Raw genomic sequence first — 15,906 nt, 5'->3', positions numbered from 1 at the left:
AGAACGTATCACTCATTGATGTGCTTAGAAAGCTGAAGTATATGAAATATACTGTTAGTTTAGCCATCTTTGTATTAAAAGAAACATTAAAGAAGGGTGATTTTTTGACATTTACAAATAAAGAAGGATATGAGTTATTTATGCTAGAATGTTGCTGCAAAGTCCTTATCTACATGTGGCACTAAACAAGGATTTGTTGTGGGATTTGAGAGGGCTGTGTAGTGCTTCAGTGTTAAGCACCCAAAACTCTAGGGGACTGGCACTAATTTCCTCTCTCTCGTAAAACAACATAGTATTCATAACAACTCAAGAGGCTTGACATAAGTAATGATGGCATATGCAGGCGAAGATTACCACCCCAACAGTGTAATCAAGGTGCTAGGTACTAATGCAAGTTAAATTGAGACAATAATGCCGAAACTTGCATTGTGGGATTAGGAGAGTACTTGAAATGCTGACATCGGCATCTCCTGAAAGAGCGCCTGTCTTGCTTTCAATTCCTGTTTATACTTAATGACCTCAAAATTTGTATGTCGTTAACACCATGTACTGAAGTGGGAGAGAACAAGGTTTGGGAGGGAGAAGATTCCCTGTCTTAGTTGACTTTTGTCTCTTCTGGTAATTGGTGGCTTTTTCTGCCATATTAGAGAGCAGCGCATGAAGTAGCAAGGCCCCTGAGGTCTACATAAACATGCTGCTAGCATGGAAAGCCTCATGCTCCCAAGCACCAGGCAATAATTTACATACTTTGAATGAAAAGTCATTTATGCCTGCAAAATTGTTATTGCTGGAACAAATTTAAATACTAGTCGTATGGAAATTTGAAATAAAGTCATATTAAAATTTGATGCTCAGATCAATATTGTGGAACCCAGGTAATTAAAGTGGGTTTGTTTATTTGGCTCCTTATAAATAAAAAGGGCTTAATACAGACTAATTACACTGAATCTTTCGTATACTGTAGGATAATAATGGCAGCAATTTAAAGTGATATTAAATGAGAATTAATAAAGGAATATTGAGTCACTTTGACTGTATTAAGCTGCGTGAAATGATTTCTCATCTCAATTTAACTTTCTGTCCTCAGCTTAATGATTGATAAGCTTTGAATTTTTATAGAGGTAATCTAAAATAATATTTGATTGCTGCTTTTAATTAATAACAACAAAACTCATTATTTTCTGTTTATCAAAGGGTCAAATAGAATTTTCTTCCTAGCTTTATTTTACATCAAAAATATTATATAAATTATAGAAGGACAACATTGTGGGTGATTATTAAACTTAGTTTTAATTTTTGTTAATATTTTTACTACAGATTTGGTTCCTGAATAGTTTTGACTCATGTCCAACATATGAGAAGTCAATAACTTATTCAGATACAGTGAAAATTGAAACCACATTTAAATTCTTGGAATGAGAATTGTAATTGTTTCTTTCTTTAAAATGACCTCCTTAGAATTTTATGACTAAAAAGAAACTTTTTAATATTTCAAATTTCAAATGAAATTACCTTGACTTTCTTTTAAATAATTGCTGTTTCTACCACTAAATTTATGAACTGATGCATATGTTTTGGAATAAAATGTGTAAAATGAAAAATATAACCTGTTACTAGCATTTGTCACCTCCATACATACAAAATAGTTAAAAGGAAGAGAAGAAATCTTTAAAATATCAGTATGTCCATTCTGTCTACACAATTAGTCAATTTAAATAAGTTTTTAATGGTTTTATCTTCTGTCACATCTACTTGTACACCTTTTCTTTTCAGAATGCTAGCCTGTTTGCCTGTTTTGTAGCCTGTGTCATATCCACGTTAGCATTTCTACCCTTTTAGTGGGGTTCAAAGCTGTGCTGAAGGTCAGGACCTCACATTGAACACTTTTTTTATATATATAACAAATTGCTGGTATTGTTCATTAATTTCTGTCTTTGAAATGCCATGTCAAACCTCTAAAGGAATTCACAGTGCCAGTGTCCCTTGGACAGCTTCTCACCATGGTCCAGTGCGAGTTTCTGATGAAATTACAGGTGCAGGGAAATGCAGAATTAGAAATATATCTGATGTTGCAATACTTGTGAAGCTATAGCTTTGTTGATGACAGGACAATTCCATTTTTGACAGTTTAATTTACTGTTGCCAGTGGACAAGAGCAAAAGGAGAATGTGGGGTTAGCCACCTGCCCCCTCAGACTGTTTCACATGCTAGGTTGCAAAATCATGACTCCCTCAACCTGTCGTGCTCAAATGAGAAGGTTTTCAGCTGGGAAAATGGAATATATCAGTGCATGTAATATTGCCTGACCTCATAAAACAAAAGAAAAAATTGCAGATTCTGACAGCCATTATGAATCTTGTATCAGCGTCCAAACGACTCTGAGCTGAGGTACAGTACATGTTTATAATAGAAAAAAAACAGGGCTGCCACGTTGACTTGCAATATGGAGCAAAAAATGACTTGTCAGTAATTCGTTCTCAGATGTTAAAGAGGCTGTTGAATTTACTAGTATATACACAGAAGAATGTTTAGCCTGGAGCAGAATGTGGAAATAGTCTATACGCAGAGGTGGTCTGTTGAAGTTAGTCATGGATTTAGGTTGCAATGGGAGGTAAAAGGGAAAAATACTAACAGTACTAAAGAGCTGCTTATGTTGTGCAAGCATTCTCATTACCAGACATGCCGAACCTTTATAATCTCATGCATTGCAAAAAAAGTATAAATGCTGCTGCTCCTAAAATAAAGCAAATAACTTTGTTTTGAAATTATGAAAAGTATTTGAATTGAATGTTCTGCTGAAAAACTGGAGTATTGAGGCATAGCTTTTTATCTTCTGTTAAAAAGTTTATTTGTATTAAAATAAGGCATAATCTCTTTGCATATAATTAAGTTCTCTCCAGTTTTATATTCCTATTAAATATTCCATGTCCTTTAATTTCTTGCTTGTTGGTAGTTTTTTCCCCTTACTTTATGCTTTAACTTCAGTAACTTCAGTATCTTGACTACTTTCAGTTTTTTGGGAAAACAGATTTTATTTTCAGAGATCTAAAGTAAGCTAAGAACTATGTCATGAAAAATTACTGATGCCATTCATTGGTTAAGCAAACATATATCTATATTAATATTTAAAATTAAATCCCTTTAATTTTAAATGTGTAGAATGTTACCTGTGAACAGTGGTTACTTTAATTGATATGGTTATATTTAATAGTAATAAATTAAATATAATTCCAACGTCTGTTAAGGAAGCTTGGAGAATGATATATTAATTGAATGGAGTATACAATATATGCTGTAACTATTTTTACTTGGTTTGGTTTTCCTTTGTAACTGTCTCTATAGATTCAAAACTATACTCAAACTCACAGTGGCAAAGCTCTCTTATGCCACTGCATATTGTCGTGCAGCAGAGGCTTGTCAATACTACCTCCCACTGTAGATGAAGTTACTTAATTCTCTTCCCCAGAGGACAATGTGTTCTGAAAAATAGCTTCCCCTTTACATTTTTCGTTGCTATCTAGAACCATATTGTACTTTAGTGTTCTTTTCATTTTCCCTTGATTGAAAGTACCCTCTTCATCACAACAAGCATTCATCCTATACAACTTATAATACCTTCAATTATAGCATTCATGAATGTTTCTTTTTCTTTAAATGCTTGTATTCTTTAGCTGGATAAATCATGTGCTTACTACTACAGTGTACAGTGGTTTCAGATCAGGTTGGATCATAAGGAGTATTAGGAAGACTTCCTTCAAATCTTTAGGGAATAGAAGCTGGTTTTGCCTTGGTTAATTGGAATGGCTTATGTGTGGGCAGGTTATCCTCTCATGCTGGCTGCAGCAGTGATATTTACCCATCTCTTCTTCCTCAAATGGAGCCTAATACACAACATAGTGTTCTTGGCCGCTTTGTGTTTGCTAGAACTTAAGTGCACTTGAATTAAATTGCAGCTCATGAATACAACGAGTGTGTCAGCATGTTGAAATAAAACAACGCGAGCGGGTCAGGTTTTTCAGTCACAACTATCATCAGTAAGCAGTCGGGAACTTAGAACTGCCAGATAATCATTCCATAACCCAAAGACAGGGCAAGGAGAAAGGGACAAGGGGGAACTTGGGTGAGAAACAATTTTAAAAGGCAAATACAAGAACAGAGTCCAGAAGATTAGATTTTTTAAAACAGAGAATTATGGTTTTCTGTAATCTATAGACTTGTCAAAGAATTATTTGTTATTTTTTCTTAATGAATGTTCTCTTTATGGAAATCAAATGAAATACTTGCTTTTTAGGTTGCTTAAACCACAAACACATTGTAACAAGAGATCATTCAAAATTACTTGTAAGTGAGCGGACATGATAATGCTAGAAGACTAATTTTCCTCCCACCTCCTGCAAAGGAAGATAACGATGTAGGTGAGGTGTTGAGATTCAAGCTGAGCCTTTTATGAGTACATTTTGAGCTCTTCAGACAAAACTGTTATTTGTCAAAAGTCTAAACATGATCCAAAGGAAATGGAGAATGTTAATGTATATATTGCTACTGATTTTTCACAATAGTCTCTAATATAAATAAGCTTTCATATTCAAATAATAATGTTTAGTCTCCTTGCTTGTGGAAAATGGTTGGCACTATGTACATTTTACAGTGCTTTCTGGAGCACAGACAGAACTACTGAAACAGTACTACTAACATAAGTGTAACCTTCTTCCATTCGTGCTATAGTAGTGTTAACTTCAGATTGCCATCATTCGATTCTGCTATTGTTTATAAGATAATCAAAACACACCCAAGGAAAAAAAATCTTTATAATTAAAGATGAATAAGGTTCAGTTATGTTTTGAGTTTCTGTAGCTCTAGTCTCTTCTCAATACAGTTCCCATTATTTGTCTGCATATGAAAAGTAGAAAAGACCCCTAAAGCCATAAGACTTGTTCCCAGGCCATCTCAGTGTGTTCAAGGGGGTGAGGATGGAGGAGAAACCCTAAACAAATATTCTTCAGAGTTCTGTTTCTAATTTTTTATTTAACCATTGATATTTATTTTTATATATACAGACACACATTATGGTTCCTGTCATAATCACTCCAGAGGACATATACTTAACTTATGTACTAACTATACAGTACAGTTGGCCTGCATCAAGGCCAAAATTCTTGCTGCACAGTGTATAGCCCATAGGCCAGTCAGGAGGGGGATCTGGCTGTGCATGGGGGGGGGGAGGGGGAGCACAGTTCTCCCTCCTAATCCCATAGATGCTTTGCTGCGTTTGTTTTTTGTCTTCCCTCTCTTCCAATAAAGGATGGGAGAGGATACCTTGATTTCTCTCCCCAAAAATAGGGGTTTTTCTTTTTTTCCTTTTAAATATCCCCAAATCCCTGTGGTATGAAAACATCCGGCTCTATGTCTTGTGTGATATTCCCCCTTATGCAGGCTGCATAGATCCACTCCCTACCATTCCCACCCCACAGTGTACAGCAGAGTGGAATGTACCATTTCTGCCACAGTCTGACCCTCTGAGACCTGAGGAGGGGACATGATCTGCCCCCCAATAACTTTAGATAAACAAAATAAAATTTCTGGAATAACTACACTTCAGAAACATTGTAATCATGAATTAACTTTACAGTTATTAGAAAAAAAATTCTTGCAGAGAACCAAATGAAAGATCTTTGCATGCTTCTCCCCTTCCTGTCTCTCCCAAAATATAGAAGTTTTTCTTTTTTTTCCTTTTAAAATATATTTTGGCTCTAGAAAAAAGGACTTCTGATTCTGGAAGAACAGCATAAGGGGGGAAAAACGTGAAATATGGCTCAAGAGTCCTAGGTACAATTCTGGAATTTGGAAGAATACATTGCTTAAGTACATTGTGAAAGAATGTGTCCTCAAAAATTACTAAAATAGATGGATTTATTGAAAAGCCAGCATCAGTTGAGTGTGTATTTACAAATACAATATGAAATTTACTAAGATAAATTTTGTGGATACAAAGAAGGTCCCCGGAATAAAAGTGGTTTATTTAATAGAAGTATTGGTATTATGTTTCGAAAGTTTGTAATTAAAATGTTACTAGCTACTTTTAACAAATTGCCTTTTTTAAATTATAAATCACCATGTAATGTCCTATGATCTTTCAGATTGGTATAGTGAGTTTTCAGGAGTGAAAATGTTGATGGATTAAAGTTACTTAGAAAGGTGTGATTTTTTGTTTCACATGGTTACTAGTGTGGCTTTGTCATAAATGATTATTTTGACAGAGCTAGAATTTTACTTGGAAAATTAAGGTTTTTGAATTGGGGAAAAAATCCTCTTCAGTATAACTTTAGGATACAGAGAATAACTATTTTCCTTTGCCCTTCATCACTTACATTGTATTTTTTAATTATATGGTGCGTATGGTTTTTGCAGCGAAAGCACTTTACGGAAGACCGTTCAGATTTCTGGGCTTTTTTACTTCCTTTTGTGTAAGATTGTCAGTATGTGATCTCCAGCCCTGACATGCACAGATAGGCTAGTTTTTCTCCTTCAGATCAGCAGCTTTGGACAGCTTCTGTTTCTCTGGCAGCCGTTTCAACCTGCTCTGTCTTGTCATTTTAGAGTTCAATATCTGCTGCTCTGAAGGAAAAAAATTGGGATGGGTTGGACCATTGTATTTGGTCTTTTGACCCTCCATGTTGCCCATGAGCAGTGAAGGATAACTTTTGACGAGCCATGTCAGATGTGACAGGCAATCTAGTTGGGTTGAGTGGAAATGTGCTGTACAAGTTTGAAGCCTTAGTTGGGGGCATTTTCTGGTGTTCAATGCATTTAAATTGACACCAGACTTCAGTATGTTGTTCGTTTCAGAACCCACACTATGTTTGCATTTCCTAAGTGTGTGGTTTTAAGAAAGCTCATATGTAAGCATTTCAGAAGTGTTTTGCATATCATTCAACAAACCAAGTACTGTATTTACATTCCAGTGTTATAGCTATATTTTTCTCAGGAACTCATTGTTGATGTAGTTTTCATGCTACAGTTAATAGGTTTGTTTTTGAGAATTTCACGTAGCAAGTTTTATTAGGTTTTTACTGTTCGAAATATTTCTGTGAATTCATATGGCATGTAGACATGGTGTGATGTTATACAGTTCCTAAAAAAAGTGTGTGGTTATTGTTGGCAAAGTAAATTATTCAAAAGACATTGCTAAAATATTTTGAAATTACCATTATTTGGGAATTGTGTATTTCATAAATTTTGCTTAGGAAGAAAAACTATGGCTTTATGCATTGTTGTATTGACCTAAATCTGGACCATTTTGGTTTATCTTCCTTAACCAGTAGATGGTAAGACGTAGTTCAGCTTTGTTTAAATGACTGTCTTCATAGCTCTGAAATACTGGACCGAGCAGATGATGTATTCCCCTTTTGAAACCCAGGTTCTACCACTGTCAGTGATCCTGGTTTGGCTTTTATCTCAGTCTCCCCTCCTCTCCTGCCACCATCTGAGAACTGACTTAACTGTCTCCTATTGTCTGACTGCTCTCTCACAACCAGCATATGTGTCTAGCTTCCTGTTGACTTCTAGGATCAGATGATATGCTCTAGCGATGGGCAGCAGAATAAAACCCTATTATAGATCACCTTACAAATCTCACATTTCACTTCAGTCCCTCCAAACCACATGTTCATTTTTTATTCTATGTAGCCATTATCAGCTTTCCTTTTCTGTCAGTCCAACATCTGAGAAATATGCTGGTTTATGGATCTACAGTTTCCCTCCAGCCAGCCTCTCTGAACTGGATCACTTGTTTGGCATGTCATTACCCTACACCCTGCTTCTTGGAAGTAAAGTAGAAGCTGTGGGTTTCTCTTCTTCTCACCCTGCCTCTAAACCTAACCTAACCTCATCTCATTGAACTGCACTGTCTCTCGGTGTCTGTCTCCTTTTCAGAATCTTAATTCATAACTTTTCCAGAGAAAAAAATGTCAAACCTCCACTGATCCTGTCTCTGGGAATGTTGTGCTGAAGCCACACAAATTGGAAATGCAAGTACCTGTTTGTTTGCTCTACAGAAATCAACCTGCAGTTGTTACTTACATTTCCCAATCACAGATGCCCCAGAAGTCCCTATCATCCTGCCCCCCAATGTCCGCCTTATAAATCCCTGGAACCACAACTAATGAAATGGTTTATTCAGGAGTTCAGAGATAGAGGGAGAGAGTAAAGAATTTTTTCCAAACACGGATTCCTACTGCTTGCAAAGAACCTTGGGCAAAAAGGACATCCCTTTTCTCTTAGAATTAGTATAACCTTCTTGTAGTCTCAAGAGATGTTTAAATAAAAGTATCTCCTATGTCACCCTCAGTTTCCTTTTTCATCCTCTGAGTCTCCAAATGAAGAAGGTGGAGAAATCCATGAAGAACCATTTAATGAGAATGACTGCCTTTGTAACTCAAGAGACATTGATCTTCTTATTAAGTGAGAACGTATTACTTTGAGTATTGATGTACTTCAGATGTACTTCTTGGCTGTCTATCTTGAATCTAGTACTTCTCTTTTAGTACTCTACATTTTAAAAAAAACATATACAGGATCTGTTTTCTTGCAAATAACTTAATTTCCAAGCTCTGCAGATTTTTCTAAGATCTACCACAGCCTACTAAAAATATTTTTCTATTGAGAAAGGCAGCATAGCTCTTTGCTGGAAAGTCAGTACCTCCTTGCTTTGCATACAAGTAACTGACATCTCTCTGTGTTTGTACATCTATACGGAGCATATTCTTTAAAACCTTGTGTCATTGCCTATGTTTTCTTTGATTTTTCTTTATGAAAGAATGAGTTAGCATCATGTAACAGCTTGTGAAAGACTTCATGTTACTCAAGACAGAAGGGAATGCTCAAACTGCAATTCATTCCTTCTGAATGCCTTTCCAGGGAACTCCTCTGTGATGTTGTACTCCATAATGCTTTATAGAAATATGCTTATGAGTGTAAATATGACATAACTGGAATATGTTTTATGCTGGGTATGCCATGTAACATATCTTTTCAAAGGTTATGACCTACGGAATATATTCATCCTATTTGTATGCATGTATCATTTTTATATCTGAAGTTATGAGCATTGGCTCTATGCTTTATTTAAAGTGTTTGCTGTAGGGAGCACATAAGCAGATTTGATCAACATAGTGTAAAGGGGTTATTCAAGTAATTGGGAATACTTAACTAGCAATGGATTTTGGGAGATGCCAATCCACATCTGAGCTTTCCTGGGAACATTCAAACTAACACGTAAACAATGGTGTCGGCCTGCAAAAAGCTGAATCATTCACAGACATGTGACTTGCCCAGGTGGCTATAGGCTCCATCTTGTTGCTGTGATTTTGCACAGGAGAACAAAGGGGTTTCCACTCACAAGAGAAAGTATATAAAAGGCCCTGGAAACCCCTCCATTTTGTCTTCAGCTGGCTCAGAAGATAGCCTCTCCCCCAAAGAGATGCCTGAAAGAAACTGGAACAAAGGATAGTAACTATGGGGGTGTGAGTAATTGCTGGGCCCAGACTAGGAAGGAGTCTAGTCTGTGAAAGAAGCTTATTGAACATCTCTGAGGGTGAGATTTACCTACATTTAGTTTCCTACTGTATTAGGCTTAGACTTGCATGTTTTTGTTTTATTTTGCTTGGTAATTTATTTTGTGTTGTCTGTTATTACTTGGAACCACTTAAAGCCTACTTTTTATACTTAAAAACATCACTTTTTGCTTATTTATTGACACAGAGTAAGTAATTAATTCCTGGGAGAGCAAACAGCTGTGCACATCTCTCTATCAGTGTTATAGAGGGCGAACAATTTATATGTTTACCCTGTATAAGCTTTATACAGAGTAAAATGGATTTATTTGAGGTTTGGATCCCATTGGGAACCAGGTGTCTAGGTGCTAGAGACAGGAGCACTTCTTAAGCTGCTTTCAGTTAAGTTTTCAGCTTGTGGGGGTCATGGTTCAGACCTGGGTCTGTGTGTGTAGCAGGCTAGCGTGTCTGGCTCAACAAGACAGGGTACTGAAGTCCCAAGCTGCAAGGGAAAATGAGCTCAGAGGTAGTCTCAGCACATCAGGTGGCAGTCGCAAGGGGGTCTCTGTGACCCAACCCATCACATCCTTCTTTAAAACAGTGGTTCTCAACCAGGGCTCCAAGGCACAGTGGGTGTCCGCGAGCCATTTCAGGGGGTCCTGCCAAGCAAGGCCGTTTGGAACCCCAAGCCCAGGCGCCCTTCAGGGCTAAAGCCCAGAGCCGCCCAGCCCCACGAGGCTGAAGGCCTGAGCCCTAGCAGAAGCTGGTCTATGGGGCTGAAGCCTTGAGCCACCACCAGGGGCAAATGCTCCTGAGGACCCCTTAAGCCCCACGGGGCACTTTAAGATTAGTATTATTGCTCATGCTACAGGAGAATTATTTGCAAAGTGTTTGCACCTGCTCTGATGTGGTGGATAGCACCACTATATGAACAACTCTTTATATCTTTTGCATCAAGGGAGAATCTTAGAAATAGAAATCTTACTTAGAAAGAAGAGAAGGAGTGCCACTTCTCAAGTACAACTCTCTGAAAAGATTAGCATGAGTCTATAATGCTTAGACCACTCTTTGGCTCAGAGAGCTAAAGAATGGATCAGGGACCGAGCTCAAGACTTGGGGAATGGAATTCTGCAAGATAAGAAGGATCCCTTATGAGATGAAGACTGCCTCCCTTTTTGTCCTGATAAACATCCAGATTAACAACCTCTCAGAAAGGAAGAAGATAAGATTTTTCTCGATTTGAGGAAATACATGTTCCATCAAGTACTGAAGCATCTCTCAAGCAAGCACTCTGAGGAAATCTCCTAGACTAAGACCCCAGAGGTTCCACATGAGGTACAGTCTGTATCAAGGAACTTCAGGGGTTCAACTTGTTATTCCAGCCCATGGGTTGTTCTTGAGGTACCTTCACCAGGCAGACACAAAACAATGGAATTTGACCTCCCTTCACTAGTGTGATTCACTAGTGTGTCCTAGAAAGGGATTCAGTGTTTCCTCTCCCTCCCTTCTGTGGGATTTCTGCCAGCGGAGTACGGCAGCTTTATTCTCCATCCTGACATAATCAAAGCCCATTTTCAGAAGCTGCTCGGAGATTTGGTGAATCAGCACATCATGGAGCTCCACTGGCTATATTTCTTGGTGGTAATCACCGCAGCCATGTTCAGGCTTTGCTGCACCACTTTGTGGTTATAACTACCGAAACCCATCCCTCCAGCTGACTTTCTGTTGCCAGGATTCTACAGCATAAATTTGGCATAATCTGTTCCTCCACATTATCAAGTTTATTATAAAATCTCTTATTCCACTTGTATCAGTGTGGTTTCACAAGCCTAATTTGTTCCTCCTTTTTTAGTTTTGGAATGTTCTTGAATTTCCTGCTGATAAAAGCAGCTGGAATTTCTTGTAGAAGATTATTCAAATTTATGCTTAATTCAGGAGCTAAAAAACTTTTTTGTCCTAATCCTAGTAATGACATAGATAAAAATCTTCATTCTGTTGACTTATGGAGAGCTATGAAGATATCAGTTATTACAAAAATAGATAGCTTTACATATGTTTCACAGCAACAAGGGTTTTCCAGCATCAGATGATTCTCTTTCATTACACCATTTCTGCAGAGACCCACTGGAACAGTCTGTGTCCTAGTATATTACTACAGAATCCATTTCTGAGGAATTAACTATTAAAAGAGCATATGCCCTTTATCCCTGGGATCCTGTATTTAGGAGCTAACAGTGTATAAGCCTCCACCACCTCTTCTCATTCCACTTTTTCTACTGGGCACTGAACACAAACCACTGCAAGATCAGCATTAAGTTGTTTTTTAATTGTAGTTGTCGTTAGTTTGGTATAGGTTTGTTTTGTTTTCTGAATTTGTAGTATAGCTTCTTGCTCTACGGCTTAAAGTAAGTTTGATCCATTTAGATCAGTTAAATAGTATTCTTCTTACCCTTCTAATGTTTATACAGACCAGTACATTCCATAGGTAAAGGGCTTGTTGGAATGGTGTTCATCCTGTACTGCTTCCAGTTTGTAGGGTCTAACATCCTGGACTCATGCAGCACTCTTCTGTGGTAATGGTGCAAAGAGGTTCTTTTCCAAAGAAGTCCCCAAATCTCTCCCAAAAGGTTCTAAATCATTCTGGTTCAGTGATTTCTAAGATACAATATCTGTAGCCCTCCAAACCTACACCTGTGGGTCAAGAGTCAAATCCTACAGAGGTTTGCAGCTCCTTATAAGCATCTTCCAATGCTCCATATAAGAAAGAAAGGTGGGAGGTTGGATTTGTGAGTGAGCACCTCATCTCCAGGTCCAGTTAGACCCTCTTCAAATACAAGGTTCTGGCCCAATCAGCAGTTGGGTTTTTCATTGCCCTGATGGAGCCTTCAGCTTCTCCTTCAGGGGCCTATTTTGAAGCTCTTCAGGCTTTACAAAGAGCTTTCAAATTATCTCCTGTCAGATCTGGAGGCTCCATAGTGGCTTAGTTCCTCCAGAGCTTCAACCATTCTGATCCTAGTTTCATTTCACTTAGGAGAAATTGAGCATGCAATGCTGTGAACCTGTGGGCCAGCTTTCTGGTAGTCTTTTTTGTCTGTGCCCCCTTGTGTCCGCAGCGGTCATAGCTATTCGTCTCATGTGGTGAGAACCTGCAGAGGCAATGACATAACGGAAAAAGAAATGTTACTTACAAGTAATTATTGTAAATGTAAATATATTACCTCTACAGAGCTACAGTGATCTTCCCTCTTTAAAAGTTGTATTTGGATTTTGTTTTACACAAGAACTGTAATAGAAGAACTAAGGTCTTGTTAAGGGGGAAACGGGGCTCTTAATTCCCCCTGTTCCAGACATTGCATCCAAGAAACATCCATGGAACCCAAATGTTACGTTTTTAGAAATGTGTCCCAGTAATTTCTAACAAGCTATACAAAGAAATTAGGAGAAATGCAATATGAAGGTAAAGAGTTCTTCAGTCATTCCACCAGTCCACTGCTGATGGATGCAACACTCTCTTTTTTTTTTCCTTCCCCTCTCCATATCACTTTTTTTGGGGGCAGTAAATGTAATTTTTCCTCATGAACCATGCACATGTGAAGTAATAAAATTTTAGGCTGCTAGGGCACTTTAGTCTTACAAAAGACATAGTTAAAGCAAACAGTTGGCAATAAGCTTGTCTTTTTTGGCACCTGAAATAAAAACAGTAACATAACAGTACCATTATATAGTGTATAAAATATAATTTAGAATAAGAATTGAGGTCACAGCAAGTGGTTAGGTAAATAGCCTTAGAGAGTTACAATCATTTGGTTATACAGAGATATGGTGACATTTTATGCAGAAAGCTCATGCGAGGTTCTAAAGCACAGTCTTTTATCTACATTTAAACTACACTGAAAATAATCTGTGAAAACAAAAAAGTTAAATAAAATTATTTTAGCAAATTGCAAAGTATGTATACTGAACCATATGAGGTGGTTAATTTATTCAGTAATACCTAGGGTGACCAGACAGTGCGAAAAATCCGGACGGGGGTGAGTGTCTATATAAGACAAAGCCCCGAATATTGGGACTGTCCCTATAAAATTGGGACATCTGGTCACCCTAATAATCCCTTTTTTTTTTTTTTTTTAAGTTTTCATTAGTGAATTCTGTTTGTATTGTTTCTCACTAACAGGTCCATTCATTTACAACAAAATAGAGATCTGTGATCCATGGCACAAACAGCTATCCTTATGCTTCAACAGCCTAATGGTGTGTTTAGCCATGGAGAGCTTGTGGTAGAACATTCTGTAGGTGTAAAGTCTACAGGGGCACAAGCTGCTCCCTCAATATTTACATTTGGCAGCTAGACTTATGACTCCTCAGGGTACATTTTTAGCCAGTGCTATTCAGATTGCTTCTACAACTCCAATTACCGTTAACTGGAATTGCACCTTGAGTATGCTGTATGTAGTGCTGCAAATGTGTACCCCATTGAGTCCTCTCCCCTTCCCCCACACAGTCATTTAATAAATGATTATCAACATGTTACAGGAAAAACACCATACAGGTCTAGCTCTTTTTTTAAAAAGTGGTATTCTGCTGTTAAATTAAGAATGTTAACCTTTCCCATATAAGTGGGCAAACATTTTATGTGCTGTGATTTATTACAAACTTTAACTCTTATTAACACAGTTACAAATGTAAAAGGACACTTAAATACTTTTTGTATAGTTTTCAATTTGCTCTTGCGATTATTTGTAACACTCCTATGTTTTAAATACATTATTTGCCTTACTAGTTTTACCTGCATTTGATAAATATTTATTTTTCATCCCATTTATTTCTTAAGGAGAAGAAGCTTCCCTGCTTCATGCTTCCTCAGTCAGTTTGGGATATGGGGTTGCTTAGGGTTAGAATTTCCCTTTACTGCTTGGATTGCTGGTTTTGCAGCAGTAGAACACTAAAGACCCAATCCTGCAAACACTTACACAGGTGCTTAACTTTATGCATCTGAGTTAGCCTCCTTGAGTTTCATGGGGCTATTTGTACCAGTTTTGGGAGGATCAGGTCCTAATATGATAAGATTTGACAATGAATCTCTTTTGGCAGTGATGTAGAATATTTAGAATCCAGATGATATGCGGCAATCAACTATGCATTTAGTTGACTGTGTCCATTTAACTTTCAAATGGCATATCACTATTGATTTTAGTGTTTCTGCTTAAGTGCATTAAAAATGCATCTTGTAAACATCTCTTAAAATTGAATCCAGCCACACAGATAAAGCCCAGATTGTGAGACTGAGGCTTGTTTCCATTACTTTTAAAAGTGAAGTTGATTTTCTCAATGAAATTAAATCATGTTATCATATCTTGTCAGTGAAATAACAAGTTCTTGTATCTAATCATTTCTAGCTTTTACAATATTGGCTAGTGCTACATGTCTAACCCAATATTAAGTTACTTGATTTAATTCAATAATTTCACATAGGTATGATTAGTATTTAACTATGGACAGAGGTAAAGAAATCACTATTATTAGGTTTCAATTATCAATTACTTCTTGCTCAAACTCTTTTCCTTATTTAGAAATTTTGATTTTTAACAAATATTTGATGCAACTTGACATCGAATACTGTTGAGGACATGTAAATGCAGTAGGAAAATCTAATATAATGGGAGAAGCTGGCAGTTATTGACCATCATAGAAATAGGGCTGCAGCAGTGGTGGGAATAACTCTGCCAGCATTCCATAATCCAGGTATTCCTCCTTCTTCACTTGTGTGACCACCAAGCTGATCTGCTTGGCTTGCAGAAAATGTGTGTTGGATTTGGTTCAGTGTGACCTATGACACAATTGGTGGTAAGAACACTATGGTTAAAGTAAGCAAGTGTTCCATTTCATAAAGCACTGTTGGTGATAGGATGAATCATGATTCCGTTATGGGCCAAAACCCTGCAAATATTTCTCTCCACAGATGTATAAGATGTCATAGCATTAAATGTAGCCTCTTTGCATTTGCTACAAAGGTTCTTTGCTCCCAAAGCATGCGTTGTAAGAGATCTGCAGGTGCTCAGCACTGAAAATCAGGCCATTAATTCTGAAAGAAGGCCTTTGCAGTACAGCATGCAAAATATAGTGACACTTGAGCTTTGGCAATGCATTTTGTGCAGTGAAATCCTAACTTGTTTCATCAAGGAATTAAACAGTTAGTTAAATTATGTGGGAAGATCTTGAAACATAGTGAAAAGATGTAATGCAAGAATGTTGCTTAAAGGATACATTCCCCATAACGTACATAATAATGTGGACATCCAGGGCTTTATTCATCAGGGCATTTGATTTACATTGGCCTAACTTAAATTTTATGTAA

The 15,906-nt window shown here is 37.3% G+C and overlaps 1 protein-coding gene across 2 annotated transcripts in view; it reads left to right on the top strand.

Annotated features, from left to right (window-relative positions):
* The window catches only part of MGMT (O-6-methylguanine-DNA methyltransferase), a 319,861-nt gene that overhangs the window by 172,885 nt on the left and 131,070 nt on the right, over window positions 1-15,906 (top strand). The gene's annotated exons all lie outside the window — the stretch shown is intronic.

This window comes from Mauremys mutica, chromosome 7, assembly GCF_020497125.1.
Source record: "Mauremys mutica isolate MM-2020 ecotype Southern chromosome 7, ASM2049712v1, whole genome shotgun sequence".
Lineage (NCBI taxonomy): Eukaryota > Metazoa > Chordata > Testudines > Geoemydidae > Mauremys > Mauremys mutica.
Note: the sequence above shows the minus strand (reverse complement) of the source record. Positions and strands in the feature narration are given on the sequence as shown.